Source organism: Lytechinus pictus, chromosome 10 (genome assembly GCF_037042905.1).
Source record: "Lytechinus pictus isolate F3 Inbred chromosome 10, Lp3.0, whole genome shotgun sequence".
Lineage (NCBI taxonomy): Eukaryota > Metazoa > Echinodermata > Echinoidea > Temnopleuroida > Toxopneustidae > Lytechinus > Lytechinus pictus.
In genome coordinates this window covers 23,975,464-23,986,332 of record NC_087254.1, presented here as the reverse complement: position 1 = coordinate 23,986,332, position 10,869 = coordinate 23,975,464, and positions in this window count along the sequence as shown.

Genomic DNA, 10,869 nt, shown 5'->3' with positions numbered 1-10,869 from the left:
CCATAATTTTTTTTTTATCATAGAATAGGAGGAAGTGTCATGGATGGATGCATGGTACGCCTAATGGTTGGTTGTGAAGAATGCGGGTTGGTTGGAGGGTTGTCTGGTTTGGTCTTCGGATGGTTGGGAGACTGACCGCATAGTTTTTGTTTTAGTTAGTGATTGATTGGTATCGAATCAGTAGTATCGAGTGGTATCGAGCCCCATTGAACATGCGTGGACTCACGTCATATGGGTACTGTGTTTTTAATGCATTCACCAAAATTTAGACGTTTATGATCGAGGTTAAGGGTTTAAAACATGTAGTATATGCTCCCCCTGTATGCTTGCTCAAACCAAGTCTAACGATCATGACCAACCACATAACCTCTCCCATCAGTAAAACGCTCATCGTGGTACATGCAATATGCATACCATCTTCTTGTCATGTACATAGGGATCAATTAGGGGAATAGGTGAAGAGAGAAGACTTCACCTCTTGTTAGGCTCAACGATCCATATACGTGACAGCGTCGCGTCTCTTCCTAATTAGTTCCTTCATTAATGAGACTCTAAAAAGGGCTGTACGTGAAAGATCGTGGTCTATCTGGGAACAAAGGAATGGACAAGCTTCCGACGTGCTTTTGTCCTGTTTGCACTTCTTTATTCATTAGAGGTTTTTGTTGTGTGGTTTTATGTTTGTTTAAAGAAAAAATAGAAGTGACAAAGCAGGGCTGACATTTACATTTACATGTACAATATTTCGATAGTTATGGTTGTCGTGACGTGATGGGAAAATTGCACGTGTTATTGAGTAAATGGAAATTGAATCCCCTGTGCCTCATCATATATCTCTAGTTCTCTACCCCCCCCCCCCCCCGTTTCTCTCCCCTCATTTACCTCTCGTTCTTGTATACAGCGCTTACCTCAGATGGACATGCAGTACTTTATGCGCGACGGTCACACAGCGAAATGTTCGATCGATACTGAATATTGCTGAATCGTTTTCGATTGGTCTTGTGTCGGTTTCTTGATTGTAACTAGGGCAATGTGTGGGTAAACTGATATTTGCAAACATGCAGTATACCGTATACGATGACAAACTAAACTCTCTTGTACCATCCAGAACAGTCCAGAGAGGCTAAATAGATTCGAATAGAGAAAACGCCCTAAACATATTCAACTGGATGTGCATACTCCAAGAATATAAAATAGAAAAGAAACTGAACATATAAGATAGGAAAGAAGAAAGTGAACATAAGATAGAAAAGAAACCGAACATAAGATAGAAAAGGAACTGAACCCCTTGCTATGTAGATACGATAGTCCCATGATTGAAAAAAGATGTGGGGAGGGTCTTTAGGGGCCTCCCCCTTTCCCCATACAGTTCCACTACCAATAAAAAATCAAAGTAAAAGGGTAAGATTTCATATTGTTTCCTTAATATTGTGTAAAAATAAAATCTATTACAAAATTTGATTTCCATTTTTAAAAGGTAAAAAAAATTGCGCGGTCGCTTCGCTCACTCGGGATTTTTACGAAAGTTTGTCAACCATGCCGTGATGTGCTTCCCTCAAATGTTCTGGCCCATTACGCCACTGATTGATTATTTAGTATTACCCCTTAGAAAACATTGGAAAAGAAACAACACTGTAGTTTCTGTCGGGTGATTTATTCATCATTCTTTTCCGCATTTCATCATGTTAATGTCTGGTTACAATAGTTATGATTTTAAAATGATGCTTGAAATGGAAACGCGATTGTACATAGAGGACATGAACTATCTGGAGAGATGAACTGAACTGAAAAAAAACGGAACGTTCTTGTAAACGTTGCCATGACAACGGACTGGAGGTCTATCAGGGAAACTCCTGTATCGATTAAACAGCTGGGTAGGATTAACTTGTCATTTAACTTTATAGTGATTCTGAACAAATGCCAAATGTTGCATTTTGGCTCAGAATTCGATCGCCAGGTCGTTGATATTACCCAGTCAACAAACGTTGAAACGCACTTTTTTGTGATGTGTATGTGAACCTGAATAATAGATAAGGTTCATTTAGATTAGGAGAATATGGCGAAGATGAGATGATACGTGCATGAGCACATCCACACCATGACTTGCGAAATCGTCTTATTTTTTTTATAAATTGATAAATGCCTTTTATTCTCAACTTTTTTTTATAATACAAGTGCATTTATTTAAATGGCAATTGTTTCTATGATATGGACGTGACGATGGCTTGGAGACATTCCCCCCACCCCCCCCCCCAAAAAAAAAGTTCCACGACCCCTCAAAAAAGTAAAAAGGAAGAAAAGGTAAGGAAATGAAAAGAAAATGAGTGGTTAAATGTGATGATTTTTCAGGATATTGATACGTTGAAATTTGTCAAAGAAAAAACTATCTAGGAAGTCCCTATGTTCTCCATTATTCATTAACGCCACTATTATTTTATTTGTGAATGCTATATTTCTGCATTTTTTCTCTTGGTCACAAATTCATGCATTATGTGTTCATGCACGCAGCTTCGCAAACAAAACGAAGTCAAATTTCGTTGTGAGATGGTTCATTCCACAATAGAGCGTGTTAAAGAAGATAGGAAATCAGAGATTATGCACAATACTCCTTTTGACCTAGTTTTGCACCGTAAGACACGGGAAGCATGCAGGGGTATCGTGACCCGTGGCTTGTGGGTGCGGTGACCGTCCGGTCCCGGCGGCTTCAACCCTGTCTCACAACAGCACGAGCTCAGTGTATTCCTGTCAGCTCCCATGAAGACCCCTACATCTCAATAGTCGTCCTCACTACATGGAGTACATGCGTCTGCCCCTGCCATGCCTACATCCACTATACCGGCCCATGTAGATACTGTCGGTCCTAAGACATGATTGTCTGTTCGTTTTTTTTTATTGGAGCGAGGTTTAGCTGAACCAAAAAAGGACATGCAATCCAATCCTAGATTATGTTAACTCAAGATCTTTCCTTTATCCCTTTAATTTTGTTTACCCCCCCCCCCTCTCTCTCTATCTTCTATCCCACTTTCTACTTCATTCTGCCCCTAATGCCTCCATAATTTTACTCAACGCTTTTCGTATAGTTATTTCTCTCCTATTATCTTCATCATTCACACTTTCTCTGTCTGAGCTAGGGCTTTCTTCCTCTTTCCATTTCTCCATTTTTCTTTCTCTATTATTTTCCCCTCTCGCTCTAGTCTTCCAGTTACCCTTGCAATTTGTTTGTCTATATTTTCCCTTTTCGATGAAGAGTATTTCCAAATCTATACAATCTACATGGAGCTGGTCAATTTCCGTAATGCTTTAATTCCCACTTCACGGAGTGTTGTGTAGTTTGACATATATATATGTTTACTATGTATACACAAAGAAATCTTTAAATTTGATTTTCCTGTGTAGTAACATGATAATTCAGGGTCCCGTAACACAAAGATTAGTGATAAATCGCTATAGATGAAATGGCCTATCAAGATCAGCGTTGCATGCGCACTTTGCTCAGTAGACTGGCTAGGAACCAATGAGAATTGTTCTTTCAAATTAGCGATGAATCGCTAACCTTTGTGTTACGGGGCCCAGGTTATCATTGTTCGCTACTCCCCAGACCCATCCTTATTCCTTATTTTCTTCCTATTTATTATTCTAGTCCACAATCTTACTCTAACCTAATCTAAATGCAACCCAAGTAACAGCCTACTTCCATTCTTGATCAGCAACAAAGCCATTTTAAAACTCCCTGTATCGACAAATATATCGCCTTACCTCTTTCTCCCAAGCCCCATGTCATAAAATTTCCCTCCAGCGCAGAATTTGAGAAAGACTAACTCGAATCACGTGACACACAACCCTCTCAACGCGATGTCATTACACTAGACCTTTCACTCCTTTTTGTCGAAATTGGAATCCCCCTCTTCTTTCTTCATTTATTTCTTATTCCTTTCTCCTTTTCATATATTAGCTGAGACACTGACATAATAGTGATTAGATGGGACCGTGCATCCATAATTAGGGTTTACTTGTTATTATACAAACATTTCCCTTGGCATTGCTGACAATAGAGGTATAGCCGGAGGATTACTGTAAGATCTATATAGCCTTGTCAGAGGACCGTTTCCATGGTGATGCACATTGTACTTTCCTGTAAGAGTTGCAAACTCCGAACACCAACGTCTCTGCAATAACATTTCAAAAGAACATAATACGCGCGTTAAGATATCTGGTGGGTGTTTCATAAAGCTGTTCGTAAGTTAAGAACGACTTAAAGGGGAAGTTCACCCTGAAGAAAACTTTGTTGTAAAAATCGCAGAAAAAATAATAAAAAATATTAGTGAAGGTTTGAGGAAAATCCGTTAAAGAGTAAGAAAGTTATTAGATTTCAAAGTTTTGGATTTGTGACGTCATAAACGAGCAGCTGCCCCATGTGTTATGTAATATAAAATGCATGAATTTCAAATTTTGTATGGTTCCTGATGACTTAATTTTGTTTTCTATTCATGATTGGGTGTGAAATGATTTGTCTATTGATATACAAAAGGTACAGAGAAAACCATTTTCAATTTTCTGAGAAAATGACATTTCGTTGACTTTTTACCATTCGCTATGTAGGAATGCTGCTCGCATATGACGTCACAAATCAAATAATTGAAATTCTAATAACTTTTTAATTATTTGATGAATTTTTCTCAAACCTTCGGCAATATTTTTTATTATTTTTTCTGCTATTTTTACAATAAACTTTTTGTCAGGGTGAACTTCCCCTTTAAAAGAATTTAAAAAAAGGAAAGAAGCGACTGGTGATCCTTTCTTGTGGTAAGTTTGTATACACAAAAATGCTCATTGGCGATGGTTTATTAGCAAGAAAGGTTCACCAGTCGTTCTTAAAGTCGCTTTTTAAGGTAAAAGAAAGTAGTTGCAACAATCAATTATTTCTTGGGAAATCCATTAAACTCGAAGTTCATTGTCACCATATTATCACAGATCTACATCCGGTACATTGAAATAAACTCATCTTTGTGAAATCACGAAATCTTGGCAAAAAACCCCTGTAATTCCGATCATCACTAACACAAAATGCATATGTGGGACGATGTATTATTATTGCATGGAAAAATACCGACATTATGAAATTCCATGCCTATTTGCTTATTTCTCGGCAATTACACATTTTCTTCCAGAGTCATTTGGGCTTCATTTGGCACATATTTCTTTTGTATTTATACATACAAACACTTGGGTGGTAATTTCATTGGATTCTGTTCAAACTAATTTTGAGATCGTTGCCACAACTGGCTTTTACCTTGAACTTACGAGCAGCTTTATGAATATTGGCCCCTGATGATTTATTCCCGCTCCCTTCAACCTGCCCCCTCTTTCCATATTTCTATACCATTCCCCCCCCCCCTCTCTCTCTCTCTCTCTCACTCGTTATTATGACTGATAACGGACATTTTCTCATCACCCCTATTCCACATTTTTTCACCACTGCCTCACCAATTTCTTTTTTTTTCTTCTCATTGCGTTCTTTATCACAGTAATACTTTCTTCATATTGCATGGGTGAAAAAAATAAGTTAACTTTAAATCTACATCTTCAAAAACAACCCCGCCATTATTTGATCACGCTTTCAGAAAAGCACTCATAAAAGGACATGCCAGTATGGTGTGTCGTCTTTAGTCCACTTTCAAGTTCATCAGAGATTTCTTATTTTCTCCGGTAATTCCTCCGATCCATGCTCCGATACTCTTATGCCGTCGATTGGTTACGTGACGTCACGTCTTCAAAAATGGCGGCGTGAAGAGCGTGAGAAACCCTCGATATACAAACAAATTTCAAGAGTGCCTGGGTAAACTTGGGACCAAATGTTGATGCTGGCTGGTGGTTCGCGCCAAGAATGAGAAGGGGTACAGAGGTTGAACGTGACCTACCGTACTGATGATCGAAAAACGGTAGCACGTCGACGGACAATTTTATTTTTCTTCATGCGACCAGGGAGGGAGGGGGGGGGGGAATGTAATATTACAACTTGCCTGGATGACATAAGAGGCCCTATTCCTCAGAGTCCTCTTTTGGAGACTTGCGTAAAGAAAATGACACTCGAAATTGTACAAGCGCATCTTACCTTGACTGCATGCCTAATCGTAGAATTTCCTATTTATGATGTAGAATCTTAAATCAGCCTGTAGCTTCAGTGCATTAAATAAAGAATACTCTGCGTCGTAGGCTGTACATGTGTACTGCAAAAGCTCCGGTGTTGATTTAACACCAGCCTGGAATCTATGTCCACACCAGAGAAGTGTTAAACAACACCGGTTTCGTGTTGGTCTAATACCAGATAGGTGTTTATACAACACCAATTAGTATTAAAACTGGTGTTGTTTCAATACTTCTCTGGTGTGGACATACAGTGTATATAGATTCTGGGCTGGTGTTAAATCAACACCGGAGTTTTTGCAGTGTAGGTATTGATATACCTACCCACCCATGGGAACTTCCATCTTTCGCGGCTCTCATTGTTCAAACTTTAACATTTCCCTCCCCCTTTTTCATTTCTTTTGTATTTTACTTATTTCTTTAGTTGCGCCCCCTGTAAGTGACACCCGGGCCACGCACCCTCTCCCTACATTGAAAAAAAAATCACCCTGGCGGTATTCATAGATGACCACATCCTCATAATACACCATGGAATATGAACGTAACACCGAATAGTGTTAGAATGCAGAATGCGTTATGATAACACAAATTGATGTTGAGCAAACACCGTCAATGAACACTTAATGTAACACCGACTGATGTAACCGTTTTAACACCACTCACTGTTTCGTGACTGCATAATGTCATTTTTGATTGAGGAAGAAATCGGTGGTATATACTTCAGTGATTCTTCTGTTGTACAATCTCTTACATGTCTTATGATCATGATAAGCGTGTGTGAAAATGAAGATTATGTTACCATGACGACCCCTCCACATCATGGTGTATTTATGTGATCACGGCTAAGATGCATGTAGGCCCATGGAAACAAGGGCAACATTTAGCACGATTCTAACCATAGTGTCATGTCTGAATAGTTATGTATTATTGTAAAATTAGATTGCATTCTAAATGCAATTGCACCTTCACCACCTAATCAACCACTTGACGATAAGTAATAATCTGATAATCGTTATCAGATTTCGGTTGTTTTTGGATAGAAAATATCTTTCCTTGAGCTTTTTGTTTTGATTTGTTTTGTGTCTTTTTGTTATATGAATTCCACAAATTCTCAATATAATCACAGAATAAGGCCTATATAATTATAGATGAAATTATCATTATTTTAATTTTCCGAAGTAAAGATTCGATTTGACTTTGAGCTTTTGATTTTTTTTCTGCCAGTTTATCAAAAATATTTTACTTTTAGGTTTAATAACCAAGTTTTAGTGAATAAAACATTAGACAGGTTCATAACTTAATTTCGCAGAACGAGATAACATTTTCATACGTACCCTAGCTCTCATAATATAGAAAGGCTATATTATGCAAACGACGGATTTACGTTACATGTCGGTTAACGAAATGGGGCAAGTATGAAAATAACTTGTAAATGTTGAGTGTCTGATTTCTAACCTGCCAATTGACAGGAGGACACGATATTGATATGATATGATTTTCCGCATCGAAATCGCACGAGATGATTTCAAATAGCTGAAATTGTTAATATTTTACGTTGTGGTCGACTGTTTCCTTATTCTTATACGCGTTAAATGATGAAGCTCTTGGTACCCCCCCCCCCCCCATGCATAACCGTGTATACTATAGCACGCTTGAGTTTATCACATTGTATTTATTTGGTGAAAAGCGGATAAAGAGGGGGATATAAAATTAGTTATATTTTGTTAGTTATATTATTCTCCGTTGTATATATGATGATGTCCACCATTTCCTCGCCAGAAACAAGACAGTGAGAGAAGGGAAAGTGTGCATGATAGGGGGAGGGAAGGAGGAATAAAGAGTTTGGGAGAGGGGAAGGGAGTGAAAGAGAGAACAGAGGAGAGAGTCTTAGGAGAGAGAGTTAGATGTGATGCTAGCAAATATAGAATTGGCGAAAGAGGAGGAACGGAGGGAGCGTAAGAGAGTGATATACATATAAATATGGTGTCATGATCAATGATATACAATCTGACAAATGTAGCTGTCGTCATGGAAACGGTAATGCGTAATATCGGCAAACATTTGAGATGAAACACAAATTCGGAGGGGAAATGCGGAAATCACTCGCGTTGCGGACTCGACCCAAGCAGGTTCGTGTTCAGAAATAATACTCTTCAAGTCTGTATGGACAATAATATATACAAGCCACAATGATTGCGTGCGTGCAATATGTATTTCTCTGTGCAGGAGAACAAAATATTTTAGTTTTGTTGCGTTATATATATTTCATCAAAGAGCTATATACCTCTGTGCTAATGTTTCCTCTTTGCTGTGCGTGGTTGTATTTTACATGTTTGCAGCGATCCATTAAAAAATATCACACTGTGAATATTTGAGATATGTGATACCCATATTTTGAGGTAGGCCTGTAGCTCCATGGTATTATTTGGTAGTATTGTATGATCTTTATATGACTGATCTGGATACGAAATAGAGATCGTAGGACCTTTGATGCAGAGGAGCAAAGAGTTAAAATGATTATGTTTGAAAATAAACAAGTGTAATAAACTTATAATTACACTTGAGGTTATCGTCCCAATCGCGTTCTTTTTACTTTCTGGTTGAAGGCCCCGAATTGCATAGTTTTAATGTTATGGTCTTCATAAAGAGATAAAGGTTGGAATGGGAGCGTAAAATTTGGGAAAGGGAAGAGAGAAAGAAGAAAGACAAATGAAGATGGAAAAAAGAGTGAAAGAAATAATGACACAAGAAAAGGGAAAGGGAGGGAAACAAGAAAAATGAAAAAAAAAGGAGTAAGAAAGAAAAATGACAAAGAGGAAGGAGGAAAGAATGTAAGAAAAAAAGGAGTAAGAAAGAAAAATGACAAAGAGGAAGGAGGAAAGAATGTAAGAAAGAAAGAAAGAACGAAAGAAAGGAAGGAAGAAAGAAAGAAAGAAAGAAAGAAAGAAAGAAAGAAAGAAAGAAAGAAAGAAAGAAAGAAAGAAAGAAAGAAAGAAAGAAAGAAAGAAAGAAAGAAAGAAAGAAAGAAAGAAAGAAAGAAAGAAAGAAAGAAAGAAAGAAAGAAAGGAAGAAAGAAGGAAAGGAAGAAAGAAGGAAAGGAAGAAAGAAAGAAAAGAGGAAGGAGCATTGAAGTGAAGAAGAGATCAGCTCGAGAAGGGAGTGAGAGAGATAGGAGTTGATACCTGATGCTTGATGCACCGATGCTCTTGTGTCTCTTTTTCGAGCTTTCATTGTTTACCCAATTCTAGTTTCGCGCGAATAGCCTATCGAATGTTAGTATTACAACGAGTGAGTATTTACCTACCCTGTGTTATTGCGATGCGTATACCCATTCTCCCCGGCTAGTACTGGCCGCCAGTATGCGAAACCCGTTACAATTCCACGCTACGTAATTCGAAACTCAAGCGCAGTGAGCGAGCCAACGGTGATATGATTAGCGTTCTGCCCCGAACTCCCGGCGGGCCAGGCCGGCTCGTTACCGTGTAATTACCATTCGGTTTGGAATGCCGCCTACTTAACGATGGCGGTCGATTAAGTGATTTTTGCTGCAATCTTGTTTATCCTTCAAAAACAGTTCCATTCCCCCCCCCCCTTTCGCTCTTTCTCTTCTCCCATATTTTTCCTTGTGTTCAGCTATTACAGGCCTACATCATAGATATTGATTTGGGAAAGTTTACGAGCAATTCAATGCCAAATACCGACGCAATGACAAAGTAGTTCCATTATTTTAGTTTCACATCCATATTTGGAAATCGCTACTCCACTTCAGACAAAAGCGCTGATGTTTAATATCATCACACTTATTTCGTTCTTTCATCACCTCTTCAGTTCTGTTTTGACGTCATTGTTGTTACCAACCACAATCCTCTCCCCCTCCTCATCCGGCTTCGCTCCTGTCCTTCATCTCCCCTTTATTCCCTTTTTCCTGTCTTCCCATCTTATTCTCTTCTCCCTCCTCCACCTCCTTCATCATTATCATCTTCTCCTCCTTCTTCTGCTTCTTATTCATCTTGTCCTTCCTCCTCTTCTTCTTCTTTCTTCTCCTTTATCTTCTTCTTTTTTTTTCTTCCTCTTCTTCTTCTTTGTATCATTATTGTTGTTGTTTATTATCATAATCACCCTCCCTCATTATCGTCTTACTCTTCTTCTCGTACGATTCTATATACTTTGGGTTTTGTTCCAATTATTCATCACATTCCCATTTATTTAAAAGTTCTCTGTCCTCCACCAAATTCACGTACAATATTAGATGAAAATTATTTCGATATTCCATGGTTAAATCCCCCTTAGAGATTATAGATGGCAATGCTGTAAAGATGGGGTGGATTTGCCCCCCCCCCCCCACCAAGAAAAAAAAAGAGTAGATGTAAAAAAAGGAAAGGAGGGGAATGTTGAACATATCGTTTCCTTCATATTTTGTCAAAATCTATTTAAAAAATGACTTTTGTTCTTTAAAACGTGAAATTCATGCTCATAAAGGTTTGATTTGATGCTATAGCCACCCTCAAAATATTTGGCACAACACGAATCAACTTTATTCACTCCAATTTTATTTCTTTCTAATATTATTGTTATATTATGGATATGGATAGTATCATCACACACTTTTAAAAGGCAAATAATACACCAAACACCAAAAAAATAACCAAAAATGGTTAGAATCTACCAAAATTTTGCTTGATTTTGAATTGACAATTTTAAGCGGGACGCATACACCCACAGATCGGT